Source organism: Prorops nasuta, unplaced genomic scaffold, assembly GCF_024137725.1.
Source record: "Prorops nasuta isolate Cenicafe-Biocafe unplaced genomic scaffold, Cenicafe_Pnas_1.2 PNAS00007, whole genome shotgun sequence".
Lineage (NCBI taxonomy): Eukaryota > Metazoa > Arthropoda > Insecta > Hymenoptera > Bethylidae > Prorops > Prorops nasuta.
In genome coordinates, this window is record NW_027116804.1 from 4,726,414 (window position 1) to 4,743,691 (window position 17,278).

Consider the following 17,278-nt stretch of genomic DNA (forward strand, 5'->3'; position numbering starts at 1 on the left):
ATATTGAATGACTTGAGTGAGTTTCAAGAACGCGATAGTGGATGGCCTCTGGAAAGAATATTGAACTTGATAGTCAATATAAATCATTATAATCCACTGCGTGCTGGATGTGGAGTCGAACTACCGCCCTGTATAATACATAAAAGGGCTGTGATAAACATTGACAATGAGGATAGTGCATGTTTTGCATGGGCTGTGACGATAGCGCTTTTTCCTGCAAAACCACCCGCTAAAACCTACCGCACATCCTCCTATCCGTATTATCGGTCTGTTTTAGACGTTGGAAGCTTAACCTTTCCAACCACTCTGAAACAGATCCCGAAATTTGAATCGGATAATGACATTTCAGTCAATGTGTTTACAATGGAGGAGGAAAATGAAAGCAAAACTGATATAAAAATCACACCTCTTCAGCTAATGAAGAAGAAGCGATCAAGACATTTTAACCTCCTTCTTATCACAGATGAGCAAGGAAATGCACACTTTCTATGTATACGAAATCCTTCTAGATTAATAAGCAACCAGACAAATAAAAGGGGACATACTATTCATATTTGTGAACGGTATGTAATGGATGTACAAATATATGTATACATAAATATTATATTCATACTAAAATCAAATTCATTTTTTTGTTTAGCTGTCTACACTATTTTCATTCGGCAGATAAACTTCAGGTTCATGAGAGGGATTGTGTGCAGATTACTGACAACATTCATGTAATACTGCCAAAGAATACAGAAGACAATTGGGTAACTTTTAAGAACCAGAAGAACAGTGAAAGAGTGCCGTTTGTCGTCTACACAGACTTTGAATGTTTACTAAAGAAAATTGACAATAGTAGTAATAGTAGTAGTAAAAATAGTTACGATTATCAGAAACATGTACCTTTTAGTGTAAGGTATTATTTAAAAAGTGCTTGCGATGCGTCACTCTCATTTTATAATTCACATCGAGGTGCTAATTGCATCGAATGGTTAGTATGCGAGTTCGAGAGCATTGCACGCATCGTCAGCGAAAAATTGAAGACTGTAATACCCGATGAATACTCTTAGTGATGTTGAAATTTCGCGACACTACAGTGAACCTAATTGCCATATTTGTGGAAAACCGTTTCTTCCAAATCAAGTGCGTATTCGCGATAATGATCACCTAACTTGTAGATATAGAGAACTGGCTCATAATAATTGCAACTTAAACTTTAAAGACTCGCATGTTATTCCCGTAATTTTCCATAATTTATCCGGCTATGATTCACATTTTATTTTTGAGGCGATCGTGAATACGCTTGAGGGATCGGTATATTTGCTGCCTGTAAATAAGGAAAAATACACTTCATTTAGTAAATTTCTGCGAAAGTATAATATTGTATCGGTATTTCCGTCAGTGTGAGGGGCCACTCACACCACGGGTTTTCCCATTACCTTCGCCCGCCCTTTCCTGTCGGTATCAGGGCGCCAGTTGGTCAGTTGGGTGGCCAACAACCCTACGTTATCAGTTGGGTCCTTCGACCCCATTCTTTATGCATCTCATACGGCCCTGCGGCCATGCATGTGGACGGTAGCGGTAGCCAGGGTCGCTCAGTATGCTAGGTCGTGGAGAGAGGGGAGGGTTCCTTACGGAAGTCCGAGCCTCGCAGACCTGCCTGCTGAGGGGCATACATTTCTTCCTCACCACCCACACACAGGTGGTGGTGAGGAGTGCGGGAACATGCGGTATCAATTGCCAAAGCATAGAGCTTTGCCAGGAGCGGACCACCACGGAGGCAATGTTCACGGCCCGTCCAGCCATAGCGCAAGCCTATGGGATTACGGAGGGCACCGGGACACATTCCAACGGGCTAACTACGCCCCTGCACAACCCACTATGCATTGGCCGGTATCCAGTCGTGACGTACGTGCAGGCTGGCCTATAGCACACGCCTCACGTACGCGAACCGACCCATGGCTGTCTGAGTGCCGCGTCACGCGCTAACCAGCACGCACGGACACATCAGCACAGTCCCATGGTCGCGTTCCGACTGACTGCTATGGCAGTCTGCGCACGACATTCGCGCAGCCTGCTTGACGCGCGTAACCAGCGTTCAAGCCAGACTCGATGTTCTATTTCCCATCCTCGTGGGGACTTATAGACACTGTCATTCCTTTAGGACTCCCCGAGGCCGCTTCTCCTTATCTCAGGTTGCCTGGGTTGTTTGGCATGGCCCTGCCTTACTTCTCAGGACAACCTGGACATCGTTTACTGGAGCGCCGGTCTTTTCATCCGGGCCTCTGCCTGTCAACGGGGTCTATCCTTGACGTTAGCTATAATCCACTCGTGAGCCTATCTCACGAGTCGGTAACGTAGGGATTAATAATATCCACTGTTCGGTAGCTTTTATGTTTTTTATTCGGTATCTCGTATACGTAACGGGGAACTTCGTTACATACCCCCCTCCGTAACGGAGGTTTCGACCCGAAACCGAAAGCGCCCGAAGACGAGTTCGTTTTTCGCTGCCACGCCTAAGCGTGCAGTGATGCACTTCAGTCTGGGTTTACTGTTGCGGTAGCTCAGGCTTGTATGGCTTGATGTCTGCCGTAGACATTTTGCCAGTGACGTTTCCTGCCAAATCAGACAATTCTACAACTGTCTCCGATAACTTCTTCGCAATCATAAACGTTCCACCGAATGGTTTGTTCAGTGCAGCCGATATGTGTTTTGCGGCATTCGAGAGCTGTCGGTTGCGAACTAAGACTAACTCGCCAACCTCATAGTGCTTTTCACGACGACGTAGATTATACGGTCTTGCCTGTCGTTCGTGCGCTTCTTCGAGAGCATACTTGAAAACTGTTCTAAGTGTTTCCAAGCGTTTCATGCGTGCCAACCATTTTTCTGTCGGTTGCTGCATGATTTCGGTATCGCTTTCTACTTCACGTCGCATCGACCTTGCCGATTCTGGTTCTCTACCCAGATTAGCAAATGCAGGTGTAGCTTGCAGTGAACCATGGTGGGCAGTATTAAATGCAAATCTAAATGCATCCAAATGCTGATCCCACTCTCGGTGATCAGAATCGAGAAAGGCCCTTATCATCATCTTCAGGCTTCTATTCACCCTTTCGGTGGGGTTTGCCTGGGGATGATATGGAGGTGTCGTGGTTTGCCTCATACCCGTTAATTGTAATAAAGCAGTTATGTCTTTATTTACAAATTCGGTACCATTGTCGGTAACTAAAACTTTTGGTGTACCCCATCTATGAATCACCAAGTTTTCGATAGCTTCTGCAATCTTTTTGCCGTTAGCGCGTCGAAGTGGAGCTACTTCGATCCATTTTGTGTATAGGTCTTGGATTACCAACACATACGAGAACCCTTCTTTACTTGGCGTCAGTGAGCCCATAATATCTGCCGATATTACAGTCCACGGCTGTTCAACAATTCGACGTCCCATGAAGCCGACGGGAGCTTGTTGTTCTACCTTGCAACGCTGACATTCGTCGCAGTGACTGACGTAAGCCGTTACATCTTTGAATATACCTGGCCAGAAGTAATTTATCGAAAGGCGTCGATATGTACGATCGATACCTTGATGGCCGGCTTGCGGTAACTTATGGCATTCTTCGAGCACTTTCTGCCTGTACTCCCTGGGTATCACCAGTTTCCAAGCATCAAGATCTTCGAGCTCAGCATCTGCCAAATCTGAACGTCGTTGATGATACATCAACTCTCCATCTAATTTCCAATCAAGAAATTTTTCTGGCGTTCTTTCGATATCCTTTACGCGCTTTAAATACCACGCATCCTTGGTATCGGCGTAAGACGGTAGCAAAGCATTTAAACTTTCCGGTGCTCTTGACAAAGCATCAGAAACATGATTTAAAGCTCCTTTACGATGTACGATCGTAAAATCGTATTCCATCAAGGCGAGAGCCCAACGAGCAAGTCTTCCCGATGGATCTTTTAAATTATGCAACCATCGGAGCCTGCTGTGGTCGGTAATTACAGTGAAGTGCTAACCCTAAAGGTAACATCGAAACTTCCTTATCGACCACACCACTGCCAAGCATTCCTGCTCGGTCACGGTATATTTTCTTTCGGGATCCGTAAGCGCTCTACTCGCGTAGGCGATTACTCTTTCTTGACCTTCGATAACTTGTGTCAAAACAGCACCTAAGCCAACATTGCTAGCATCGGTCTGTAATGCAAACGGGATCGAAAAATCTGGACAGGCAAGCGTTGGCGCGCTTGTCAAACATCCTTTCAGCGCGTCGAATGCTGACTGCTGATTGGCTGTCCATTCCCATGACTGATTTTTCTTTGTCAATTTCGTTAGCGGTTCAGCAACTGTCGCAAATTCTGGAATGAATCTTCTATACCAAGATGCCATTCCCAAGAATCTACGAATTTGCTTTAAATTCTTCGGTATCGGGAACGTGATTACGGCTTCTGTTTTCGCCGAATCCACGCGAAGACCTTGACTGTCTACGATAAATCCGAGATATTTTACTTCCGTTCTACAGAAGAAACTTTTCTCCCTATTTATCGTCAGCTCAGTTTGCCTTAACTTTTCAATAACTTTATCCAACCATATTAAGTGTTCGTCAAATGTTTTGGTGACAATGATAATGTCATCCAAATAAACGAATACATGTGAATAAAATTCGGGACCCAATAATTTATCCAGAGCACGCTGGAATATTGCGGGAGCATTAGTTAATCCATAAGGCATTCGCTTAAATTGAAATAAGCCTCTGCCTGGAACAATAAAAGCCGTGATACCACGTGACTTTTCTGCTAGCGGTACCTGCCAATACGCTTGACTCAAGTCGAGCGTTGTTAAATAATTGGCCTGTCGTAACTCATCTAGGATCGCAGCCATGTTCAGTAATGGGTACGCATCCTTTTTAGTTACAGCGTTAACGCGCCGGAGATCTACACAAAAGCGGAGCTTGCCATTGGCTTTCTTCGCCATGACTACCGGGCTCGCCCAATCACTTTGCGACGGTTCGATAATGCCATTGGTTAGCATATCGTCAACCTCTTGCCACATAGTTTGGCGGGTTTTATCCGTGCACCTATGAGCTCGCTGTCTGATTGGCTCGTGATCTTGCACGTCAATTATGACTGCCGGTAACTTTGAAATTCCAGGTTTTCCAGAAATGGGGGGCAGTTTAATTTCTAGAAACTCTTGTAATTTCTTAGCGTTATCATTATCGGGAACCATTAAGCCGTTATTCACCACTACACAGTTTAGTGATTCGGCATTCGAGAACCAATGTTTATTTTGAGGTTTTTCCTTGTAAGCCCATTCTCCCGTGGAGAAGTCCACGACAACATGAGCATCTTGAAGGAAATCAAGTCCCAAAATAAAATCACTTGATAAAGAAGGCATCCATAGTGTGTCAACTATAGTTGTCTTCCCCTCAAGAAATATCGGGATCTTGGCGGACTCAATTACTTTACATGTGTAATTGTTGCCAACGGTAACTCTTAAGGATTCTATTTTATTGGCTTGTATACCAATTGAATTAAACAATTCAATGGCTACTTTGCCTGCAAACGTGCGTGAGGCTCCCGAGTCCACCAGCGCACGCAGCTTTTCCCCTTGTACGGTGATGGTGGTGTAGAATGCTAGTTTCCTAGATCTATCGCCAAACGTCGTAATTACTATATCAGTAATATCACCGACCGGTAACTTATCGACCGATTGATCATAGTTCGAATTTTCGGTAGCAACCACTCGAGCGCTTGTGTCCTCTGAGTGTTTGTTTACCTTCTCCGTCTCCAACATAACATGTTGGTCTGAGAAGTCGCGGGAGCGATAATTATGGTTAATATTCACACATTGCTGTACTGAATATTCTTCGACATAATTATCCGGGAATATATTATCTTGGTTTTCACCCAAAATTTTCGGTATCATGTTTTTCCGCACTTGGAGTGTCGTAACATTCTCGGGAAATTTTACTAACTCCTCTTGGCGTTTTTTGAACAGCATTTAGAGCACTCCGCTGTAGAAACCCCTTTGCTGCCACATCGGTAACAGAACATTGTTCTCTGCTCTTTACACGCACTCCAACCGTGTCCAGCTTTCCCGCAATTAAAGCAGGTAGCGCTCGGGCCCGGTTGTTTACGTTTTGAGCCCTGCCGGCTGTTATTGTTGCCAGCTGCCTTATCTAACGAAGGTTTCGACTTGGAACTGGTTCCTTGTCGGTTCCTTGTTGATTTGAAGGCATTCAAATACTCTTCGTTATCATTCGAATCTTCCGTTGTTGATTCGTTGGTATCAGAGCTGGATGTTTTATCCACTTCTAGGGCACGCACACCGTGTCGCCTAGACTCTCGGGATCTTCCATGACTGCCGGTATACGCCAACTCAGGAACTAAACTTTCCTCAGGCGCGGCAGGTGGACGGTATTTTAATGACGGCCTATAAGCGGCTTCGAAATTGAGCGCCAAACGCTCGAATTCTCGATACGTCATGTATTTGTGTATAGCGATGCCTCTTCTATACACCGGTAGCATATTTTTGTGCGCGATAGCGATTCGGCTCCAATCCGATCTTTCTCTGCCTATTTTCCGAATATACGACTGTATAGTCTGCAAATAGGCTCGCACAGATTCGTTAGCGCCCTGAGTTCTTGTTAGAAGCTCAGTCTCCAGATCTTCTTTCCATGTTTGTGATCTGAAATAAGACCTTAAGGCGGACTTAATATCAGACCAGGTTGAGAATTCATTATCCTCAAACCACATCCTCGCCACACCTGTTAGGATGTGGGGAAAGACGTCAACCAGGTCGGAATCTCTTACCCTGAGAAGGTTCAGGACGGCATCGGTTCGAGAAATAAAACTCTCAACCGCCTCCTTTCCATCGCCCGCAAAGGTCAAGTTTGATCTCTGGAGAGATTCGAGAACACGCCAACGGGGCATACAGTCATCCCCTTGGCCGGTAACTTTTCGGACTTGTGGATTATTCGTTCGCCGTATAATTAATCTATAATCAGAAACCACGTTGGGCGCCATTTGTAACGGTATTTCCGTCAGTGTGAGGGGCCACTCACACCACGGGTTTTCCCATTACCTTCGCCCGTCCTTTCCTGTCGGTATCAGGGCGCCAGTTGGTCAGTTGGGTGGCCAACAACCCTACGTTATCAGTTGGGTCCATCGACCCCATTCTTTATGCATCTCATACGGCCCTGCGGCCATGCATGTGGACGGTAGCGGTAGCCAGGGTCGCTCAGTATGCTAGGTCGTGGAGAGAGGGGAGGGTTCCTTACGGAAGTCCGAGCCTCGCAGACCTGCCTGCTGAGGGGCATACATTTCTTCCTCACCACCCACACACAGGTGGTGGTGAGGAGTGCGGGAACATGCGGTATCAATTGCCAAAGCAAAGAGCTTTGCCAGGAGCGAACCACCACGGATGCAATGTTCACGGCCCGTCCAGCCATAGCGCAAGCCTATGGGATTACGGAGGGCACCGGGACACATTCCAACGGGCTAACTACGCCCCTGCACAACCCACTATGCATTGGCCGGTATCCAGTCGTGACGTACGTGCAGGATGGCCTATAGCACACGCCTCACGTACGCGAACCGACCCATGGCTGTCTGAGTGCCGCGTCACGCGCTCACCAGCACGCACGGACACATCAGCACAGTCCCATGGTCGCTTTCCGACTGCCCTGCTATGGCAGTCTGCGCACGACATTCGCGCAGCCTGCTTGACGCGCGTAACCAGCGTTCAAGCCAGACTCGATGTTCTATTTCCCCTCCTCGTGGGGACTTATAGACACTGTCATTCCTTTAGGACTCCCCGAGGCCGCTTCTCCTTATCTCAGGTTGCCTGGGTTGTTTGGCATGGCCCTGCCTTACTTCTCAGGACAACCTGGACATCGTTTACTGGAGCGCCGGTCTTTTCATCTGGGCCTCTGCCTGTCAACGGGGTCTATCCTTGACGTTAGCTATAATCCACTCGTGAGCCTATCTCACGAGTCGGTAACGTAGGGATTAATAATATCCACTGTTCGGTAGCTTTTATGTTCTTTATTCGGTATCTCGTATACGTAACGGGGAACTTCGTTACAATATACAGCTAAGATTCATCGATTCGTTCAAATTTATGGCATCCAGGTTGGATAAATTGAGTTCATATTTGCATAGATCTCATCTGAAAAATTTAGAGTCACAATTTTCGGAATTAAGTATTGAACAGTTCAGCCTGCTTACGAGAAAAGGTATTTTTCCTTACGATTATGTGGATAACATTACTCGCTTGGAAGAAACGGATTTACCCGCACGAGAGTTGTTGTACAATGGACTGTCACACAGCGATATCACGGAAGAAGCATATAATCATGCCAAACATGTATGGATGAAATTCTCTGTGTCAACACTTGGGGAGTACAGCTATCTCTATTTAAAGATCGATGTCCTATTGTTGGCCGATGTTTTCGAGAGTTTTCGCGATAGCTGCATGACACATTATGGTTTGAATCCCGCTCACTATTATACGCTTCCAGGCTTCACGTGGGACGCGATGCTCAAGTATACGGGAAACCGTCTGGAACTCTTCACCGACGTGGACATATTGGTTTTTATGGAACGCGATATACGCGGTGGTTTCAGTCAGTGCTCCCATCGCTGTACGACATGGCCAACAAACGGTACATGCGAAACTACGATCTGGCGGACCGTCGAAATACTTGATGTATTACGTCGTTAATAATTTATATGGATGGGCAATATGTCAACCGTTTCCTACTCACGGTTTCCAATGGATCGACGACGCTGCCAATCTCGAAATCCTTAATGTGTCCGAGGATTCGTCCGAAGGCTATATTTCGAGGTTGACTTGGAATATCCACGCGAGCTTCACGACAAACACTCCGATTTACCATTCTGCCCGGTGCGTGAGAAACCGCCAGGTTCACGCCAGGAGAAACTGCTTGCAATCGTCGGCGATAAGACGCGTTATGTGATACACTACCGTGCTCTACAGCAGTGTATACGTAACGGTATCGTCTTAAAACGCATTTATCGCGGTTTAAAGTTCCGGCAGTCTACCTGGTTGAAGGCATATATCGAATTAAATACGCGCTTGCGGACAGCCTCGAAAAACGATTTCGAGAAGGATCTCTTCAAGCTAATGAACAACGCGGTATTTGGCAAGACTATGGAAAATGTTAGGAATAGAGTTGAAGTGAGGCTCGTAACCAAGTGGGAGGGAAGATACGGGGCGGAAGCGCTGATTTCCAAACCGAATTTTCACAGTCGTGCGATATTTAAAGAGAATTTGGTCGCTATTCAATTGTCGAAATTATCTGCGAAGTTTGATAAGCCCGTGTACGTAGGCATGAGTATTTTAGATATTTCAAAGACCTGTCTGTATGAATTCCATTACGATTATATGCTTCCTACATTCGGTACTAAATGCAGAGCGATGTATACCGACCGGACAATCTAGTGTACAGTTACAAGTGTGACGATGTTTACTCGGTCATGTAACGTGATCTGGTCAAATTCGACACCAGCGATTACCCTGCTAATAATCGGTACGGCATACATCGAGTCAATAAAAAAGTGCCTGGGCTAATGAAGGACGAGAACAATGGAAACATCATGACCGAGTTCGTCGGATTGAGTGCGAAAATGTACACCTTTAAGATGCAGGACTGTACGAAAATTACCAAAAAGGCTAAGGGAGTCAAAGGTTATGTTATCGATAGAAACATAACCTTTGACGACTACATGGATTGTTTGGATAATTTCACCGTACAGTCCCGTAAATAAAATTTAATTCGTTGAAATTGCAGTAGTGTAGCAAGGCGGTTCCGATGACAGGGAGTGGTGGAAGCTGTTTTGTGGTGTGGAAGGGGGATGGGTGGGGATAAGGCTCTCTTAGTATGGTAGTGGTGGGGATGAGGAAGGAAATGGTCTTATAGTGGGATCGAGTTTGGTTAGGGAGGGAGGGGGTATTTTTCACCCTATGTAACAATTGGAAGGTCTTATAGTGGGACCGAGTTTGGTTAGGGAGGGGTATTTTTCACCTTATGTAACAATTGGAAGGTCTTATAGTGGGACCGTGTTTGGTTAGGGAGGGGGTATTTTTCACCCTATGGTACCGTTGGTTAGTTATCCTACGGGGACCCTAGTTGAGGGAAGGTTTTTTCACCCTTCGAAGCCGATGGTTAGTTACCTTACGTAGCCTAACTATTTCCGACTCTGCTACACAGATAAACTAGCTTGAGTTAATTGCTAGTTCCAGTAGTCACCGCTAGGTGACTGCCTTCCTTAATCTCCTTACGCGCTAATGATATTTTAATATTACGTAATTACACACACACGGGTGAACTAGTTAAATTTAATTGATAGTACCAGTAATTGCCGCTAGGTGGCTACCGCAATCTCCTATTTTCTCGTTAGTTAAACTGCAGATAGCTATTGTGACAAGTTGCTGATATCGTGCAAGGAATTAACTTTTCATCGAGCATGGAATTATAACTTTGCATGGTTTTTAACTAAACCTAAGCAACGGATAACTAAATATCCTTTAAATGAAAGGATACACTTTTAATAGTCTCCCCTATTGGGGAGAATAACAATTTAACATTAATTTCAGGAATATTATCATTTTTGCTAGGACAACTTATTTAGTCCTAGCTCTTATAAAACTTTAGATATTGAATAAAAAACTGTTCTAAGAATTTTTATAGCCTATCCTTAAGATTATAAATTTAACATACATATCATATAGTACAGAATAACGGTTTTTTTTCTATCACTATCAATTCGGTCATATGGATAAAATTCTGAATTCAGATAGACTTTAACATCACGAACAGAACTGTCATTGAATCTATGCACCTCCATATGCTGCGTACTCTTCTTATTTTGTTTAAATGCTAGTATAACATATCGAGGTTTCTCCAATTGTATTGCAGCTTTTACGGCCCATGTATGCCTCTGTGTTTCAGGTAGAAGTGGATATTCATAGAGTTCCCAGGAATGAAAAGCCATGGTTAGACTTTTGTTTTGCTCAATCAAACGTAGAAATTTAAGTTATGTATAATCATTCAGTGATACATGAGGAATCCTCCACTGTACTTTTTGCAAATCAATTTTGGAGTTGATGATTTTTCTCGAAGAATGTATGAATTTATATCATCACGTGCTCGAATAAGAATGAGTTCATGACGTTCATTTATTATAACTCTTCTGTAGTCTTCACAAAAACCCAACAGCATTTGCAATGGTACACAAAAGTTGAAATGATTCGTAGACCTGCGATCTGTTACACAACATCCTGAATGACGTAGACTCGCACTTTCCTCAGCAGTTAAGGAGATGAGATTCTTCATGGAGCTAGTAATACCCACATTCTTACAGCGATCAATCTCAATACCATTCAATTCATAACGAATTTCATCAAACAAGAATGCCAAGGACAAACAGTCAAGTCCTACGACATCTTGGGCTGCTGCATCTGAAGCAAGGGTTCCAACGATTATCTTTCCCTCAATGAAGAAATAACTTTCACAGGGTAGAAGAATTAAATCTTGCTGTTGCATAGGAATTCGAATTTCATCATTATTTCCCAATTAGGCATTTGCATAAGGATTGTAAGCATGCATTTCCATTTTAGTGATGCGATTGTCGATCACCGGTTGAGCGGTTACATCTAATGGATCCATTTTTATTTCTAACTTTGAAACCCAGTGATTGTAGAAAGGTGATATTTCTTCTTGTTAATGATGCTCCAACGTTACCTTCGCTCAATGTATTTTGTCCTCCAGCGTTACCTCCACTCAATGTATTCTATCCTGCTGCAGTAGTTGGACTGATAGGCTCATCGAGTATCGGTGATTTATAAGTATTCTTGTAAATCAGCATTTTCTAATATGTAAACGAATTGTGATTCCTTCACCTCCGATATTTACTATACTATCTTTCTGATCGAGAAAACGGAAGGTGAGACGGTCAATTTCTTTCGCAATGACTGTCAAGTAAATGACGTTCTTCGATGTTTCTGCGATTTTATAACCTGGCGGAACTCTCGGAAAAAATTCATGTATAACATGTCGAGGTCTACCGTTTTTGTACGCACCAGCTGTAATGTTGCATTCAATTCGTAGAATATTTACTCTTATAATGTTTACGGGCTCGTCTGATTCATCTAGTGTGTTCGGTAGAATAACACGATCTGATGAAATACCCAACAAAGAGCCTATATTGTTAGGTTGTTTAAAATCAATCTGATATTTACACTTTATTTCACTTTTTAATGTATTATTATTAGCACGTAGAACAATTATTTCTTCTTAATCCCTTCGAACATCTGAGCACGTAAAAAGTCATTTATGGCATTGAGCTCATAACAACCTGTAGGTATAGTTAGCTCCTGATCATCAATGTAAAATATATTGTTTGTCTCATCAACATTAGCGATTGAATTGAAGCTCTGAAAGTCTTCGAGACCTAGTTCATATTGTCCATCTCGAAGAACGATCGGGGGGAAAAAATCTGACCCCAATACCGAGTCACGGCCAGAGAGTGTAACTGTTAAAGACATAGTTCACGTAGAAACTTGACACACAACTGACCGCATATGCTTGAATCATACGATTGATATTGGTCGTGGTTGTAGTAGATTATAGCAGAAGGTCCAAAATATTCCACAAGTTCAATTGGAGGTTTTGAATTTCCGAATGAATCGAAATACTTAACGTGCTTATCACGTTTAACGTAAGCGACCCAATGTGTTCCAGGACCTTGTTCGTCATCAAGATTCACAATTGCGCACTCATTGCGCTGCACATTTTGAGATAGACATGTACGCATAAAGACTCCCCGAAAATGCGGTATTTCACGGCAGACGTTTGATAATTGTATATTACTAGTTGGTACAGATTTAGGAAGTCCATTTATTTTCTTTTCCTTTTCACTCCCTCTCCTATTCGGCTGTAAGGTGCCAGGTATAAACCTTGTCCCCGTATCGCTTCCATTAAGCGATTGTGTCGATGCATTTCTTCCAATTGTTTTTTAGCTGCTTTAGTGTCGTTTATAGCCTTTGCTATACCTGCCGCACCGCCAGCTAATGCGCCCACCGCACTCAGCAGCGGAAGCAGTGGTAATAAACCCCCCCGTTTTGCTTTAGTAAGTGACTTTGTCCTAAATAAACCACCTCATTTTTTCGGTACACGAATTTTTCTTTTCTTCGTACTTTTTCTAGACACTCGCAGTCCTAAGCTGATTTTCCGTTTTGTATTCATTGTTGCGCAGACAGCATTCGCTGTCGCTCGTTCACCTACGGATGAGTAACTAGCTATGATACGTTGTTGTGCACGCCGTGCAAGTACTTTATCAGCATGATGACGCGAGGGCAGGTCCTTATATACTGAATATGCGAAATCATGCTCACGGCAAGCATCATCCAGAGGGTTTATTCCTCGACCACCACGTGCTAACCGTTCATGAAGGCGAGTACCTGGACCGCAATAATTGTAGCCAGGTACATGCAGCTCGAAGGGTAGTTTATTTAGCAACTAATTGAAAAAAGATCCACAACCATAATTCATCATGTCATGCTTTCCTAACGGGTTCGTTGACACATCCAGCAATTATTTATTGAAGGAGGTAATCCATCAAAATGATCTTGATTAGGTAAATTATAATGTTCCGTACATGCACGATATAGTTGCACTTCAGGATTTGCACGAATGTGCTCAGGCAATTTACACCAAACCAGTCGAATACTGTTTGGAAAGCGATTCAATAGTAAAATTTTTGGAATGTATTCAAGCTGCTCAATAGTTAAATCCTCCAAACGTAGCACATCTAACATCAACAACGACATAATGAGAACTGATGAGATAATCTGCTTCAAGCCTAAAAATAGCTTGCATGATCATAGAGTTTTACAGTGATGGATTTCGTAAAGCAACCACTGCACATTCGTGTCTCCAACGCCGATCGCTTTATTGTCGGTGGGGATTGTGGAGGAAGGAGTAAACGTCATGGATCCCTACTTCCATCTACAATTCGTAGTATAATTTGCGGACCCTCGAATTGTGGTAAAACAAACGTACTGCTTAGTCTCGTGGAAAGTCCTAACGGTGTGAGATTTGAAAATATTTATGTATACTCAAAGTCGCTTCAGCAACCCAAGTATCAATACCTTGAACGGTTATTAAAATGAATAAAAGGTATTGGATATTTTAAATTTTCAAACAATAGCGACTTTTTAAAGGTAACTGAGGCGTTACCCTATTCTATTTTCATATTTGATGATGTTGCTAACGATAAGCAGGGGGTGGTCCCGTTTCACCACGTAATTATTGGACACCGGTATTATTCGCCACGTAACAATTGCACACGTTACATTTCACCACGTAACAATTCGACACGTATTTTTAACCGCGTTCCGCTTCAATACAGTAATGATTCAACACATCCAATTCAACCGTAATGGTTCGCCACGTAACAATTCGCCACGTTACAATTCGCCACGTTACAATTCGCCACGTAACGATTCGCCACGTAACGATTTCACCATGTGATATTTTGTCACGTTACAGTTCACCATTTTATTAGTTCCATCACAATTAGTTACAAGAACTAATGACTGTTAAAAAATTCTTAATGAATCAATGTAATTATTTCATATTAATTATTGAAATGTCACGATTCTCCACGTAACAATTCGCCACGTACAAATTCGCCACGTAACAATTCGCCACGAAAAATTTGCCACGTAACAATTCGCTACGTCACTATTCGCCACGTAACCATTCGATTCGTAATAAGTTACCACGTTACTATGCGCAATGTGACCGATAAACTAATATCGAAAGTTATGTATTTTTTAGGTTTTGCTAAGCCACACTTAACTGATATTTTACGTGAAACTAAACTCCATTAGGTTAAACATATTTCGATTTAACATCTAGATCATAATTGAGTAATAAAATTAGCAGTAAACCCTTTACTAAAGCTTTTTTTATTTTTGATATAAAATGCATTTATGTATATAGCGAAGGCTTTATTCAAAGCTGCAACCAATATCTTAATTATTCTAACAGAAGTCTCATGCGTGGATGATTTGGTCATATTCGCATTTTAGTTTTACATATTCTCGTACATATTAAATTTCATCGCAGCTTTTTCTCAATTAATTCAACATTATCAAAATAATAAGGTATTATAGCTTCATTAAAGTAGTATCTGACCTCCAGCAATATGGATATATACATAATAATATTAATCATTAACAATATAATTATTAATTTATTATTTATATGTTGACTATTTCCAATGTCTTTGCTACCATAAGCTTTATATTTGATAAATTATGCATTATTTCCAGTGATATATTATTATAATTTTACCACTGCTGGCCCTTTGGCAAATTAATAAGACCAAACCTCAGTGTCCTCAAAGTTAGGTTTAGGTTGGTATTACTGACTGGGACTTTCAGGAATAAGCATGTAGGTACGAAGTACCTGGAGAGAACATATATGGCAAAGGGTGCGTGAAAAAGGGGCCGGGGGAAGGTAAGGCAGCGGCTATATTGTCTGCGGAGTTTTTGGTATACAGGGTCTTTTCCTAACAGCGGAGCATAGGAGATTCGTGTCAGTTGATTATAGCACTGGGAATGATGGAATCTGAGAGCGCTCATTGGTCGATATTGCGTAGTACCAATATATAATAGGCCGTTACCAATAGTTGGATACGAAAAATGAGATTCATCCGCCATTTTGGTGTGGAGAAATGTTTACATGCTGATCGTAGCAGAAAGAGGTGTAAAATGGAAAAATGTCAAATGGTAAGGTTACTAAAGTAAAAATTGAAAATAATGAATAGAAAGTACGAATATTCTTCATTTTCATTCAAAGTATTCAATTTTTACTTTACTAACGACAGTATTTGACATTTTTCCATTTTACACCTCTTTCTGCTACGATCAGCATGTAAACATTTCTCCACACCAAAATAGCGAATGAATCTCATTTTTCGTATCCAACTATTCGTAACGGCCTATTATATATTGGTACTACGCAATATCGACCAATCAGCGCTCTCAGATTCCATCATTCCCAGTGCTATAGTCAACTAACACGAATCTCCTATGCTCCGCTGTTAGGAAAAGACCCTGTATGCCAAAAACCCCGCAGACAATGTAGCCGCTGCCTTACCTCTCTCCGTCCCCTTTTTCACGCACCCTTTGCCATATATGTTCTCTCCAGGTACTTCGTACCTCCATGCTTATTCCTGAAAGTCCCAGTCAGTAATACCAACCTAAACCTAACTTTGAGGACACAGAGGTTTGGTCTTATTAATTTGCCAAAGGGCCAGCAGTGGTAAAATTATAATAATATATCACTGGAAATAATGCATAATTTACCAAATATAAAGCTTATAGTATCAAAGACGTTGGAAATAGTCAACATATAAATAATAAATTAATAATTATATTGTTAATGATTAATATTATTATGTATATATCCATATTGCTGGAGGTCAGATACTACTTTAATGAAGCTATAATACCTTATTATTTTGTTAATGTTGAATTAATTGAGAAAAAGCTGCGATGAAATTTAATATGTACGAGAATATGTAAAACTAAAATGCGAATATGACCAAATCATCCACGCATGAGACTTCTGTTAGAATAATTAAGATATTGGTTGCAGCTTTGAATAAAGCCTTCGCTATATACATAAATGCATTTTATATCAAAAATAAAAAAAGCTTTAGTAAAAGGTTTACTGCTAATTTTATTACTCAATTATGATCTAGATGTTAAATCGAAATATGTTTAACCTAATGGAGTTTAGTTTCACGTAAAATATCAGTTAAGTGTGGCTTAGCAAAACCTAAAAAATACATAACTTTCGATATTAGTTTATCGGTCACATTGCGCATAGTAACGTGGTAACTTATTACGAATCGAATGGTTACGTGGCGAATAGTGACGTGGCGAATTGTTACGTGGCGAATTGTTACGTGGGCGAATTGTTACGTGGGCGAATTGTTACGTGGGCGAATTGTTACGTGGGCGAATTGTTACGTGGGCGAATTGTTACGTGGGCGAATTGTTACGTGGGCGAATTGTTACGTGGGCGAATTGTTACGTGGGCGAATTGTTACGTGGGCGAATTGTTACGTGGGCGAATTGTTACGTGGGCGAATTGTTACGTGGGCGAATTGTTACGTGGGCGAATTGTTACGTGGGCGAATTGTTACGTGGGCGAATTGTTACGTGGGCGAATTGTTACGTGGGCGAATTGTTACGTGGGCGAAT